General features: G+C 36.9%; 1 protein-coding gene across 7 annotated transcripts in view; it reads right to left on the bottom strand.

Moving 5' to 3' along the window:
• Window positions 1–16,070, bottom strand: part of LCLAT1 (lysocardiolipin acyltransferase 1) — a 111,759-nt gene that overhangs the window by 87,414 nt on the left and 8,275 nt on the right. For 2 of the 7 annotated variants that reach the window (XM_088161076.1, XM_088161078.1), the window contains exon 3: window positions 14,579–15,682. The exons of 3 other annotated variants lie outside the window; for them this stretch is intronic. The gene's annotated coding sequence lies outside the window, so the exon portion shown is untranslated. The remainder of the gene's footprint in view (window positions 1–14,578; window positions 15,683–16,070) is intronic. 2 more of the 7 variants (XM_088161077.1, XM_088161080.1) reach the window with 2 other exon arrangements.

The following is a 16,070-nucleotide window of genomic DNA, read 5'->3' as shown; positions in this document are numbered from 1 at the left end:
ATAATCAAATAATCTTCATTATTTACATAAGTCGTTTTTAAAACCTCTCCTTGAAAATCACATCTAATTCTATTATTTGGTTTTATTCTATCCTTTTCTCTTTTTTTTTAATTAAACTTTGCTCCACAGAAACATCAGCAATTATGCTCGGTAGAATGGGGTAAGAAGTTCACACAAAGCTCTCTCACTGCACAGGCAGCGATGACAGGTTCTGTTAAATATGCATTTTCTCACCTTAAAGATATTTCACTGGAAGAGCCTGAGCAGCAGAAGAAACAGTAATGGTCTCTTGGCAAGCACATATAAGCTGCCATTACTGTGATGAAACATTAAACCACAAAAAAGCTTCCACAGCCAGACCTGCTTATGTAAAAGAGCGTATTTCTTCAAGTGTTTTAGTTTAAATAGATATTAAAGCACTAAAGTACTAGTACTAAAGTACTTTAGTACTTCGGTATTAAAATGTTAAGAATTGTCTCCTAACTCAGCTTTCACCTCTTCTGTATGTATAATACAATACATTACTGTGTTTTTGGAGTAAGGGTTTAGTTGTTTTTATTTTTTAAAGATCTTTGAGAAAAGATTAAATTGAAAAGAAATTAGCTGCCTTCTGCTTCCTACCAGCAAAGTAGTACAGACTTTTTAAAATCCTGGATCAAAACTACCTTATGCAATTTTGAATTTGCCAAGCCTAGTACCAATCCATCAAAGAAGGATTTCCTTCATCTCATTTTGGGCATTTACATAAGTAACTTAAGTTGGGTCACCAGAATTATTCTCCCTCATTTCCCATCCCATCCCTCTCCATTCAGAAGGCTCATCCTATAATCTAATTTCACATAAGAAAACTGCACTTTCCCTGTGAAGAAGCAAATATACATATAGCTTATTTTCACGGAGGTTTGATCTACAGGGGGTTAATATTTTAGAACTCCCAGGTAAAATTTGCAATCACAGTAGGAAAAGCTAAAGAGACACTTAACCCCAGGAATGCCTCACATCTTTGTGACATTAGGACCCTCCAAATGCAAGTTACTGTGCAGGCAATGCTTTTCCAAGTTCTTCCTCTGAGAAAAGGAAGTGAAGGAAAAAGGCACAAGATGCCCTGGAAGAGCTTCCTGTTAGGAATAAAAGGATTTTTTACAATAACATGCTTACCTCTGTAGACACACACAACTTGTATTTCTAAACTGAATTTCAAAATGTCATGAAATTTAGCCCTTTCAAGCTGTTTTGGAGAACAGTTCAAGAGCCAGGTCATCAGACTCACTGAGATATGTAAAGGATAAAAAGTGGCAATAAAATTGCTATTTTTCTCTTTATATATTAAAAACTACTAAATGTGCAGAATCATAACAAACTTCGGTAACGAAAGAAACTGTTTGCAAAATTAATTGCTTCTGCAAAATAGCTCCCTCTTCAGTTTTCTTTCAGCTTGATCCTGCTGATTTGAACATACAAAGATCCTTCAATCAATACCACCAGTATGGAAAAACTGTTTTAAATTGAGGTAGCATTTTAATTATCATGGACTAGTCCTCCTCAAAGTTAAAGGCCAGAAGATATCATTAGATCACTTAATCAAAAGTTTATGGAATGCTATTCCACAATATTCAACAATAGCTGGTGTGCAGAAAGGTTTCCCCATAGTTTGATATGGTAATTTTGATATATAAAGAGAATTGCAAGGTAACCACAAAACTCCAGTCTTCATTAAGATAAACTGGACAAAGCAATAATATACCATGAACAGCCAGCCTCCAGTCTAATTATTCATAATCCAAAAGAAAAAACAGTGACAAAGCTCAGAAATTTAGTTTTCCTAGTTTAACAAGGGACTTTCTGAGCATGTACACAATTTTGGAGAACTTGGCCTTTAAACAACTACTCCTTACATTTATTTGTATGTTCAGAGACAAGAACATAAAAATGAAATTGCAAAGCTTTTGCTCAGGGTTCCTATCTGGTTGAACAAACAGAGAGCATCTATCAATATTTAGATGTATTCATAGCCCAAAACAAGCTAAGAATTCACACTTTACACGTGGAAATGCAGAATTGAAAGTGAGCTGCAACACAGCTACTTATTCCTGGATGGGAAACTCATTTCATTTTAGAAAGGGGAAGTAAGACAGCATTGCCACAGGAAAATGCCACCTTCAGTATTTGCAAGATCCTAGCAGGTAACAGCTGTAAGTTAATTCACGGGATGTTTTTCTCATTTAACTGAGATAGGAAGGGGTGTGTGGGTAGTTTTACCTTTTTTATTAACTTAATCTTATTTTGGATTTCAGTTTCCAGCTTATTCTTGAGACCTCTGAGTATCATGAACTTGTTTCAGATGTAGCAATTTGTCCAACTGGAAGAAATTATGCTATTAATGATGTAGAAAGAGCCTAGATAAGAAGCCACTTAATTTCTCTGCAAGATAAGCTCTTTTTTCATAAAGGATGAGGATGCCAAACCATGAAATTTTCAACATTTAGGAGGACTGTACTGCTTAAGAGCAGCGTAGGTATTTCTAATTAAAGAGTAAGTGACGTTCTTCTTCCAAGGTTCTCCATTTGGTTGCTTATGTTTTAAAAAAGGGAACAGTTAGTTATAGAAGTGGTATGTGTTTATGTAAATCAAAGATATCTCTACCAATGTAGAGCTCAAAATCTAATTAACCTCTGCAGACAGTTTTACTTATAGTATTTATGCTTTAATTTCCAGTAAATTAATGATTTGGAATTTAAATAATTTTGCTTCACTAGAGGGATCACATGATTTTTTTAAATACTCACACTGATCTATCTGAGCCCTGGATGAGGGTAGGGAGGGGAGTAGCCTTAATTCATTGTGAGGAGCACTCAAATAGTTTGGTGAGCTGATCACACAAGCTTCTATGGAATGAGATATTCCAAGAAACAGTGCCAAGGTCCTCAAGAGTTTACAATTCTTCAGATGCACTGAACTGCTTTACTAAACACTAATTGCACAAGAGGAACACATTTTTGTGTATATTTCCACAAAAGAAATAAGTCATATCTTAGCAGTACAAGAACCCTGAGTGTACTGTCTTATTCTTTTTCCCTCGCAAGAGAAGTCAGAGCGTAGAGCTTTAAGCATATGCAAGAGCTGGGTCAGACTAGATGGATTCACAGTAAATACAAGTATTTTTGGCTTCCATTTTTGAGTAGCAATGACTATGTCTTGGTGAAAGACTGGCATTCTGTCAAGCTTTTGCATCTCCCACACTGGACAAGGAAGAGGAGTTAATTATACAAGTTTTATAATTATATAAGTTTTCGATCCAGAAAAGAGCTGCCTTTATTACATTTCAGGGAATGAGTTCTAGAAAATTCTATATCCAGCAGAGAGTGTACATCAGCATGAATGGAAAACTGCAAGCCAGAAGCTATGAAACCATTACAAACTCCCTCAGTGACCTTCTTTCAGCACAGAACCTTTGCAAGCATCAATCCACATCTGCTAAAATAAAACCTACTTCCCACCACCTCCTCCCTGACACAATACACGTGATTAATATCCACTTTCTGTGGAAGTGTATTCCTTGCTTCCTGTCTTTGCTCTGTGCAGAGAAATTAGAGACAAGAGGACAACTGCCCATATGGAGAATAGACTGCAATGTCCATATGCAAAATACACACCATTGCAAAATAAACATCACACTGGGCCAGAAAAAGCTACCAACTTGTCTTTGAAAAGAAAAAAAAAATTAAAAAGCCCAAACTACGGACCTAAAAAGGAATAAAAAGGAAATGAGTCATGGGGAAAATTTCAGGGAAGTTTCACATGAAAAGGAAACCCATAAGCAATTTCATAAAGTTTTCCATGCTGTTGTCCTCCCCCTCTTCTCCCCGCTCTTTCTTTTTTCTTTCCCAGAAGCTTGATGGAAGAGGACAGGCCTCAAAATACTTTTATTAATCCTGCTATTAGAGGGAGAACAAAACAGAGAATAGGCCACAGTGTGCTCTGACACTCTGAAGATTTGTCTGCTGCATCTTTTTATTCACAGAATAAAAAATGCATTGCATCAAGAACTGGCAACTACAAGCATTCAAAAACTATGAATCAGATTGCCAAAACCCAAACACATTAAATAACCATTCCATCTCTAGTTTTCAGACATGCTGTCAGGAAATGAATGGTTTCTTTCTTCTCCTACGTCAAATGGGCAGGTGGAAAATTCCCAAGCACGTTCTTCTCATGGCTATGTTCTCAATCAGCTGGAAAGCAAATGTGTCAAAGTCCCAAAAAGGTCATTTGATTTGTATCTTAAGTCCCTCCCTGACACTCAGAGGCAGTCTTCAGTCCTTCCTGCACTAGCGAAACCACAAACTTGGGAATGTTCAGATGTAGAAGGGGAAAAAAGATTCCAAGAGATAAAGATGGATTCTCAACATCCCTATTATAAATTGGATTTACTTAAGCAAATTATCTTCCTTCTTCTGTAAATATCTTAAGTCATCACGCAATTAAAGAAAGAAATGCAAGCTCTTTTGCTGTTCCAGGCCAACATGCTTTTCTTATGGAGAGCACAATAGTTTGGAGAGCAGATGGAAACACCTGCTGGAAGCTCTAACACTGACCTTCCTAACTGCTCAGAAGACTGAAGCACACTGCTCTGCTTGATACATTTACCTGTTAACAAGCTTATAACCTTTGCAGCTTCTAAACATCACTCAGAGTCAGTCTTGACTCTGAACGTGGCCCAAGAAAAGGCTCTCTCTAAAAAAGTTTACCACAAATACAGTCTGCAGGGCAATCTGAATTAATTCAGAACAAGAAAAATTGAGTCCTCATGCAAAACATTTGTTTCCAGGAGGCTCACAAAGGGATTCTGCTACTGAAATGACATAATGTTTGTCTTGAACAAGCGTGGTTTTCCAGGAGTCTTCCAATGAGACATTGTCTGGACTCAGTGAATCAAAATTTCTAGTTTAAGCACTTTCCAAAATAAACAACTAAAAAAAAAAAAACTATATTAGCAATCAAAATAGAAGCAAAAGCACAGGAATTGAGAAAATCTTTTCCTACACAGACATGGTAGTCAGATTCCAGACTATGTCTCAATTTGGATGGCTGTTCCCTTTGATTTAATTCTACTCTGACAGTCATTGACCTGGAAATACTTTATAGATACTTAAGCCTTGGGGAATGGTCACAATTAGGATCCTGGAAAAAAAAAAAAAACAACAAAAACTTTAGGAAGGTCACAAGTCCCACCATGACTCACACACATAGAGATGGTTTCAAGGAATCAATTATTAGCTGTTTGAATATGTCATGGCACAGTTCACACACAGCCATTTCATTATACAGATCAATTGTGCAGATGTGACACATCAAAAGGCAGCAATTTGAATGGGTAAAGCAACAGTTTGAATGGATAAATTCAAACAGAATTTCTTCTAGTAAAGCCACTAATGAAAAAATTATTCTTTCATATGAAACAGGTATGAACATGTTTAAGTTCAATGGTTTGTTGATAAAAAACACCTCTGGAGGGAAAAAACTCTTAAAACTCTCATAATAATTAATTCATTGTAGCTGCAAAATTTCAATTAATATAAGAACAACCTGTAGAAAAAGCAGCAGGTGTGACTCAACAAAATCTTGCAGCCAGCCAAAGAGATGACCTTGTGAACTCCATCAATGGAGGTTACCACACACTCCTGGTACAGAAGAAACCCAAACAGGGTTTATTCTGTAGATACAGATAACATCTTGATTATTGCTGTAAGAACCTGCTTCCTGTCCCTCTTGCTGCCCTTTGGTCTTAGGTTCTGATCCAGCAGTGCTCTTTGGCCTCTCAGTTGTATTAACTCATTCTGCCAGCACAACCTTGGTTTCTAATCCCACCTCTGGTGTGCTTAACACTAATTCCTGGATCTCATGGCCTACCATGCCCCCTCCCCTTCCTACTGTTTTTAATCACTTCACTGACACTCAAGGAAGAACAAGCAAGCAGGAGAGAACTTCTAGCCTAGAATCACTCTCTGGAGCTTGGACCCCCTCCTTTTTCACTTCTTTGTAACACTATTTCACTCCTGCCTGCTTTTAACTACACATCTATCCACTTCATGCCCCAGTTAAGATTCCTTGCAACCAAATAGAAGAAAAGCAACTGGCACAAACCCAACTGATACCCCAGGAACAAGAATAACACTTGAGTATCACCAAGGACCTACCAGTTGCCCTAGAGTTTCTGTAATCTTAACTGATGAGGAATAAAACCTTAACAGTCAGATAAACCATATACCCTTTACTTGTTCTCCATCATTTTCCTTATGGCATCTATTCTGAATTGGAGCAGAGGTTGAAAAAGAGTCTGGTTTATTTTGTGGATTTTTTGGGAAGTTTTGCTATTATGCTGGGACAGGGAAGGAGAGAAACATTTACAAAAAATTTGGCAAGAAGTGGCAACACCCACTTTTCTTTTGTTATTTTGGCCCCCATTGCCAATATTTTTGGATTTTCATTCTGGAAAAAGGAGAAAGATGAGGAATTGTCTGAAGGAGTGTTTGCTGGGCTGCTTGCCCTCAGAAAACTGGAAAACTGCCGAGGCTGAAGAAAGTATTCTATAAACTCAGCTCTGACTTGTTCTGTTGAACAGAACAACATTTCTAGAGAATTAATATTTCCAGTGTCTTGACCTAGGAAACTTTATCTTGTATGATGTTCAAAGAAATGATCAGTGGAAAAAAACCACAGAAATTGACAAACAATCAGCAGTAGTGCAGCCAGTTGTCCTGTCTGACAGTGTTGTGCCAGACGCCTCGGTAAGAAGGTGCAGGAACAAAGCCTGCAAGACACAGAGATGGTGAGAGCACTCTTAGCCTCTGTTAACATTTATCTTACGCCATAAAATGCTCAGGCTTACGTTCTTCTCACTATTACTCATTCATTAGCAGACTGATCTTGTCTTCTATATAAAAATACCGAATCCTTTTCTTCCATAAGCAGTCTTTAAGCCTTCTTCACTCTTGCTGAGTACGCAAATTCATGAAAGGAAAGGACTGACAGCAGCCAGACAACCTGCCCATTCAAGCAACAAAGGTACAAATCACACCCTTGGGTTCACTCAGCTACCAGTAGCAGGTAATCAGTCAGAAGCCCCACACTTAAAATCCTGAGACTTTATTAAAATAAAGTCTAAATGGTGCATCTTGTTCTAAGGAAAAGCTCCCATTTTACGGAATACCTTACTAGGAGACATTGTTAGCTGTGAATGGTGGCTCAGAGCATATAAACAGCTTCAAGGCTTCAGAGAGCATAGTATTAAAAAGGCATAAAGTAGTAAGGAGAAGATTAAATCTTCTATCTGAGATTTGTTCAGTTATTACAGAGTAAGGGATGCTCTTGAGAAGCTGCCTATCCAAGCCAGGGAGGTCTGGTTGGGCTGGCCAGCTGCCCAAGGTGCCAACTAACAAGACTGATTCAACCTTGAGAACTCCCTCCAGTAGTTAATTCTCCTGCAGCAACTCCAGGAGAGGAACTGGGCAAAGGAAGGACACAACCATACTAAAAGGCACACCCTTTAAAGAACAGCTGGGAGCCACCAGATCAGACAGCAGAACCAGCACAAACAGCCATGCAAAAAGACCAAGTCTGCAGTGACTCCTTGTAAAACAAGTATCTGTAATTTTACTCAGCCTATGTGGCTAAAACCACAGGGGGTAAAGAGAAGGAAAGGTGCCAGCTGGAGAAGGCTAGTCTAAGAAAACAAAAAGACAAATTCCTGTTGCCTGCCTTATTTAGAGTATAATTTATTCATCACCACACCAGACTGAAATGTCTGAGCAACTTCCAGAGCATTGAGAAGTTATTTTTGCCCTCCAAAATATAAGAAGTATAAGAAACACAACCAACAATCACTGTTTAATACAATAATAATGCAATACTATGATTCACTTGCATTAAGTCTGACTAAATATGTCATTATCTTTAAATAGAAATGGCAACCAATAATTTTAAAACTAAAAATAGAAAGTAATGTGATGTGAATCCTATGTGACTTACTCCTAACATTAATATATTATTCTGTCTTTCAAATGTTTTCCTAGGTGCTTTCAGCTTTGGTAATTTTTTTGTTTTTCACTCAATTTTGCTTTATATTTCTCTTGCGTACCAAGATACCATCTAGTCACAGAAATGCATTTCTAGAATTTTGTACAAAAAAGGACTACATTATTCCACTACTACAGAAACCATGCTGATATGAAATGTAGATGCCATTGTAACTAAAGATGTGGGAGCAAATACACAAATAAACCCTTTATAATGAAAGGAATACTAGAAGTCTTCTAAAAATGTCATCTAGAGGAACTCAATAAAGGTCAAGACACTTTGAAAAGGAGAAGTTAATCAAAGACTTTCTGTATTTACTGTCTTTTGTTCCGTAACATAGTGCAATGTACTCTAGGTTACTTTAAAGCTGTGACCTTTCTTGCCAGCATTCACTGTTCACTAACACAAAAGTCACAAGTTTTCCTTGAAGAAGCCAAACCTGTTGATGTGTAAATTGTGAGTCTCCAAAAGCACTACTTAAATGACAGAGCTTCACCAACATGATTACTTTTGATTGTTCTTGCATAAACCAAAATAAACAACAGGTGGGGAATGACCCCAGAACTCCCTTCATATATTTCAAACAGCCTTTAATGTTACCATTCTCACCACTAGCAAATGAAAATAGGTGGGGCAAATATCTTTGTGCCAATAAAAATGTTTCATTTAACAACAAAGCATGTGTTAAGAAGGCCAATTAAAATGTACAGGCACATTTTGAAGTCACTGAATTTAGAGTTGTGGAAATAAACCAGTATTTTCAAAATGGAAGCACTACAAAAATGACAAGCAGATTTCCATCACCTTAATGAAAACCATGGTTTTGGAATAATTTTTTTTAAACTGTCACTATCAAAAAGAAAGCAAACATCAAGAATGAGAGAGATTGTGAATAGTATCAAAACCACTCTTGAAACTGATTTTTTTGTGGCTCAACAACCACATTTTTCTGTGCATTTTAAAGAGCTTCTTTCCTTTCTTACAGGGCAAGACCATTAACACAAGAGGAGAAACAGCCTATAGCAAGACTACAGAGCAAGTGCTTCTGTCCTTCCCTCCCTCAGGAAAGAGTATTATTTTCCTGGGGTGGCTTAGTTACAATGTTCATTTAAGTTGCTTTAACAGCAGCTAAAACTACAGCTTCCATTTTCAATTCATACAATTCCCAAGACTTAAAAGTGGAAAGGAAATTTGTTTCCCAAATAACACCCCGTTTTCTGCAGCTTATTTAAAGCTAAGTAGTTATTTCCTGTGAGAATTTCACGGCAGTTAATAAGACATCTTTTTCTTTTAAAGAGAATCATCCCTGAGTCATCTCAAACCAATGATACAGAAAACAGACCCACACAGAATGGCTGAGGTTGGAAGGGACCTCTGCAGCTCTTCTGGTCCTGCTCAAGCAGGGCCAAGTGCAGCCAGTGAGCTTCTGAATACCAGAGGGAAGACTCCATGACCACCTCAGGCAACCTGTGCTGGTGCTCACTGACCCTCCCAGTAAAACGAGGTGTTTTCTACTGTGTCTCACTTGGTGTCCATTGCCTCTGGTCCTGTCACTGGGCACCACTAAGATGAGCCTTGTTGCAGCCTCTCTGCACCCTCCCCCCTTCAGGTACTCACACACACTGATAACGTGTCCCTCCCCAAACCTCTTCTCGTCCAGGCTGAACAGACCCAGCTACCCTCTCCTCACATGTCAGACATGCTCCAGTCCCCTCACCACCTCTGTGGCCCTTCACTGAACTCTCTCCAGTATATCCAGTATGATATCCTAAAAATTTCTGGAAGAATCTAGAGTATCCTGATTAGCTAGGAAGTTAAGCCTGAAGGGTTAAAAGTTTCACCTAAGCTGCTGCACAGGGTTTTATAAGAAGGCAAAGAGCCCTCCAAAATCACCATGAGGAGGTTTCTTCTTGAGCCACTACAATAACAGCTTCGGTCCTGGTCCTAACTCAGAGCAGAACAATTAAGGCCAACTTTCAAAAAACTGAATTCTGTCTGGAAATATCTCCCTGCTAGCTGTAAAATAAGGGGACTATAAAGTCACTTAAAAATTCACCAGTCTTCAGCTTCATTTCAAACAGTTTAAGCTTCATGAAGCAAATAAAAAAGCTGATAATGTTGTTGTGAAATATGGCAAGGATGAGAGAAAAAACTAGCAACTGTGTCACAGCATGACCTACCAAAATAGTTCAAATTACTTTAGGAAATCATAAATATCTTCCAAAAAAAAAGTTCACCCATCTTCCAACTTTTCTCCCTCCTCTTTGGTAAGAGGACCAAATACCTAGGCAGACTAGAAGACATGAGCAACAACTCAAGTTCCTCTACATTTATTTATATTAAGTCATTATTCTTTCATAGTGCTTTTAGAGCAACTTACAGTAATTTGCAGTATGAAAAAGGGACATAACAGACAAAGAAAATGAGAAGTTATGTGATTAGCATTTCTTAGGATGTCAGAATTTTTAATAACTAACACTGTAGCAAAGAAGGAAGATTAATGGCAACAGAGCAAGCAAAAAATGGGATTTCAGGTATATTATGGAAAATAAAAAATTGAAAGTGATCTAAAACCTCTAACAGCATATTTATATGTCTTTTTTACTGGTAACAGATTCCAAGCTTCAAATCAGGTTTGACTACATTAGTCACTACAGAAAAATGTAATAATTTCCTGATACTTCACAGAAATTCTTAGACCAAACTACAACAAAAATAAATAATAATCCCTTGTAGAAGGAATATTAGAAAAGGATTCTCCTCCAGTTGTTCAGGAATGCTAGAGATTTAAAGTATTTCAAAATGTCTGGCTGCAGTTCAACACAATGGCTAATGGGACTCAATATGAACTCTCCCGTAACACTTTATCTAGTCAAATAATTTCTCTTTATAACTTTCTATCTCTAGCTTCCATACTGTCAGATGGAGATATCAAGCATATAAATGGGAAACTACATTAAGTGATATCATAACTGACTCTTTAAAGTTGGAAGTATGTTTCTCTATACATTAAGAATCACCTCAAGTCAGCTGCAAGATACCCTATAAAATAACATCTACAACCTGCAATTTCTGTAAATCTGTTGCACATTTTGATAGCATAATTTAGTCACTTTCTATTATGCAGACAACATAACAGAAATATACTTTTTCAAAGTATATACATTTCATATGTATAGATATGAAATATTTGAAATATATATATATATTTCAAAGTATATATAGTTTTCCCCATCGAAGTTTACTTGGTGCATAGAGGAATTTATTTTTTTTACTACTAGCAGGGAATTCAAGGCATTAATTGCAATTTGTTATCAGATGTACCAATAAAGGCAATCACTGTGTCCTCCATCAAAAGCTGAAAAAGATTTAAGTGATGACCAAATAAGGTAGACTATGATAAATCTAAAACTCCAAGCTCCATACCTCATTTAAAATGGATGCTCCAAGTTATCAACTGCAAAGATGTCTGCCAGTTTTGACATCAAGTCAGGCTTGTCTCATTCTAAATACCATACAAGACTAAGGTACATTTACATCAAGTAACTTCAAGTACACTTTTAGGAGGCTGAAATTCACTGTGAAAGCCAACAAAGATTAGGGAATGCTGTCTATCACCAATTAGACAGTAAAATTCAAAGTACAGAGGTTCAGTATTAATTCCTCAGGAGAAAGGCATCCCAATCAACATCCTTCATCTTGACTGCAGAGCTATCAGCCTGAAACTGGAAGAAGTGGTCCTGGATGGCCAATACAATTTGCACAAGTTACTGTGAGGAAAGTTTCAGAATGTGAGTTGAGAAATTAGAACAGGCTATTTTCCTCTTACTTCTTGAAACAATAACCACATGCTCAATCATACAGATGTATATAGACACTCTGGACCAAAGCAAGCTTTAAGTGAGAGGCATGAAGCAGATTTCAGTCAAAATGCAGAACCATTTGCAATTGTAAATGGCTTTGTAGAAATAAACTTGGAATACTGACAGATTTCTTTTTCTGGTAGTCTTGATCCTATATTCAGGAACACAATCCAATGACCTCTCTTTGGAGTCAGCATTGATCTCGGGTATCTATAATTTGCCTACAATAAAACAGACTGCCAGGAAATCATAGTCTCAGACTACAGATGAAGTGATTCTGCGGAAATCTAAAACATAATGATTAGTTTCAGCCTAAACTTTGGTCAGATTCAGCAACATGGGAATTTACAGGAGGGAGAACATCACATTCAGTAAGGGGTCATCCTCAGCAGAAGGACAGTTTGCTGCATTCACAGCGAGATCAGGGGATCACTCAAAAAAACATTTGGGATACTGAAGCTGCACAATTGAAACAGAAACTATAAAGCATCAGATTTAAGGCTGTTGCTCCCTGCCTGGTTGGTCTGTTTTTTTCACATAGGAACCCCACGTTATCTAATGCACAGGCCTTGACAGCAGGGTGAAGGAGAAATTACTCTGTACTTCTTTTTCCCTTTTCCATAATAAAGTGCTCAGATATTAAAATTCTAGGACAAACTCCCTTTTCTTCCCCTTTTTCCTCCACTTTAAGTTTAGTATACTGCTATCTGAATGTGTTGCATTATTGACTTATTTTCACAAAAGATCCTATTTATATTTTTACAAATCAAGGCCTACAGCACAGAGCATATGAATTGTGTCTGCTTAATCTGGAATGTTTCCAGAATATTTTTTTTCAGAATATTTGTCACTGTGCAGTACATCACAAGCACAATTCACAGTTGTTATCAGCTTCAGTTGCAGCTGTGAAAGCTTTGCATTCTTTATTTTATAGATGTCTAATCGGGAACCTCACTATTCAAATAAAAGGATTACAAGTAGTTACTGTTAATGATGTTACATATCTTGCTTTTAAAACAAAAAGTAAAATCCAGGTCTTCAGTGGCATTTAACTACAAAAATCTTCAGATATCATCTGCAATCCTTTATTCAGTTCAGGATACAAGGTGCAACAAGTAAAATGGGTTCTACAGACCACATTCTTTAAATCTTTAAGGCATTCTTAAAATACAAGCCATAAAAAACTTGCTGTTTACTAAGGGGGGAAAAAAAAGAGAATGTGTCAATGGAAATACATCCTGTCAATTCAAATATGGAGATATGGGTGACATTAAAAAACTTAGTCCATATATCATTTGTCACTGATGTTTCTGTTGGTATCTTAATGAAGTCTAAGATCATGAGCCTACTGTGAAGATAATCTGGGAGAATAACAGCTGCTCATCTCCAATAGCAATCATGTAACTTAAGAGGTGTCATTTTAGTATTTTCAAGAAACAAAGGAAAGGAAAACACTCCAATGACAAGGCATGATAACTTAAACACAGGAAGACCCAACATTCCAATGTATAATATCCATGTTTTCCTAAAAATCTAAACCTCAGCATTTAAGTTGGCCAAAACTTGTAAGTTCCAAGCTCCCTTAAAATTCTTTAGCTAAACTAAAAAAAAAATAAAAACAAACAAACAAAAACAAAACCACAACCAATAGGAGTATTATCTAAAAAGGGATCAGACATAATTGTTTCTGTATTTGCTACATTTCAGGGTAGGTCTGATAGCACCAACAGGTTAATGGATGAAAGAGCAAAGTGTTAATTAAAGCAAAAGCTTTTATTTCAAGCCATTAGAGTAAATCTGTATAGTCAGTGTACAATTCCTTAAACCAGCAGGCTCGACTGAGTTAAAATCCTAGAGCAAATTCTATCATATTTAATGTTTCTCATGCCTAACATACTCAATACAGGTACCTTTTTATGAGTACTTCACTATTTTCCCCTACAGAAGCAAAATAATGTCTTCTAGTGCTATTAAATGCTCATAAAAGAACTGATTTTCAAATAAAAACATTAATATGAAAACCCTAAAATGTAACCTATTTTCCTTTTGAAATAAATTTTGTCCATCAAGAAAATCAATGAAAGCAGGCTTATGGAATTTAAAGGTAATAAAGTAATGATTCCAAGTATTTTCTTTCCTTTTTCTTTTTTTCCTACTAGTTGTATTGTAGTCAGAAAAATTCTTTATTCTACATTAAGGAACAACTTATCCAAGTTAACTTCCTTCTGAAAAAATTGAGTTTTTATTATGATTGCATTTAGAAAGCTTATACAGAAATTTCCTAAGTTTTTTCCAGAGCAAAAACAGTTAAATTTTTTTAATTAAACCACTTTTCCTTGAGAAATATTTCCTTTACAATGTTTTTAATATAACTCAACATTGGCTGCATCTTTCTTGACAGATGGTATTTCCTTAACAGAGAATGTCTCAAATGGTTTATGTATAACATTCTTTCTAAAATTCATTTCCTTTCTGTGTATGAAGTTAATACACCAAGAAAAAAAAACACAAAAAACCAGGAATGTTTCATGCCATATAACAGTTCTAGAGTTTTGCTTTAAATTAGCCAAGTAATATTTTTGTAGAAATATTATTAACGTGGTTGAAGCTTAACATTTAGAAAACGGAAAAATACTTGCCCACAACACTGCTTCTCTCCAGATTCCACTCCAACATTAACTTCTCTCTTATGTTCTATTCCTCATTCCCATGTCTGGTGGAAATTTGACAGATGTTAGTAAGGCTCAGCTTAGGAGAGAGATGTTAACTGGGTAATTGTTTTCAAGAACAACAGACTGGTAGTTCTGTAACAAATAGCTCCCAAATCAGAAAGGAAAGTTCTTGTAACGTCCCTCCAAAATAATTCAAAACACTGAAATCAGCAGAAAAGCACACCATAATCTTTCTCAGGAGAAGGACACACACTGTGGTCTCACAGAAGTAGATGCAGCTCCTAAGGGTGGGCCACTCCTCCATATTAACATCAAAACACAAGTTCTTAAGAGGGAGACTTGTACCAGCTGGATGCAGAAGAACTAAGATTCCACAAGCAAAAATCCTGGGAAAATGGAATCTCTGCAGGATATTAAGGCCAAAGGTATTGGGTTTGCAGCTTGTAATATACACTCCCTATAAAGGTTGTAAACGTTTGGCTAAATGGCTGGAGAGCAATAGCAGGGAGAGCAGTCTTTAAGCAATAAAGAAATACCTGTTGACAATTTCTTTTTCCTCGTTATGCTACAAACATTCATGAAAATATTACTTTTCTAACCGATCAAATAATTTTCTGTGCAGCCAAAAATTTTTATTCTGAAATACTCTGCAGCCTGTGGAACTATATTTACAACAATATTTTGCAATTACTACTTTCCATTTTTGGGCATCTCTTAGCCAATATGCCATTTTGTGATAGAACTGATGCCTGGAAAGGCTGACCTGGAACAGAGACTAGACAAAGCAAAAGGAATAAAACAGGTATTTATTGAAAGGATACACCTTGGGCAGTGCAAGAGCCTGGCTGGGGCTACACTCAAATCAAATCCAAGATGGATCCCAGTCACAAGTTTTACACCTTTGTAAGTTTTGGTTCATCCACACACCGGGGTCAATTGTCCAACCACAGTCCCAGGCTACAAAGTCTCAAACCCCTGGCTTGTCTCCTTTCCCTCGTTGTCATTTTTGCTTTTTGGGTAATGGGTGTCCTTGATTCTCTAGCTGGCAAGGGACTGGTCTGTCCAACCACCCTGCAAACAGAACTTATTAACACCTAACATGAAGTTTCAGAGTTACACATTAAACAGCAGAGAATCTGAAAAATATAAAAGCTAAAACCCAAAGCATCATTTCTAGTAAACGTTATCATCTGTGTTAATACTGTGTACATAGAGAATATCTTGAACTGAAATCCAAAGCTACCAGACAGTTTTCCTAAATTTTAAGGTTTGCCTATTGTATATTTATGAAGAAATGACGTATTTCTAAACTTCAGCAAAAGCCTGTCCTAAATATGCGTTTTCCAGCTACTTTTGTACTCTAAAACACAGTGAGAGATCATGGAGACTGGGAATACAATCTTTCTTTCTAGCATGCAATCTCATCTTGGCTTTCTGCTCACAGCAATGCTACCTTCAG

This window comes from Sturnus vulgaris, chromosome 3 (genome assembly GCF_052056855.1).
Source record: "Sturnus vulgaris isolate bStuVul1 chromosome 3, bStuVul1.hap1, whole genome shotgun sequence".
Taxonomy (NCBI): Eukaryota; Metazoa; Chordata; class Aves; order Passeriformes; family Sturnidae; genus Sturnus; species Sturnus vulgaris.
The sequence above is the reverse complement of the archived record's forward strand: the minus strand, read 5'-3'. Positions and strand labels throughout refer to the sequence as shown.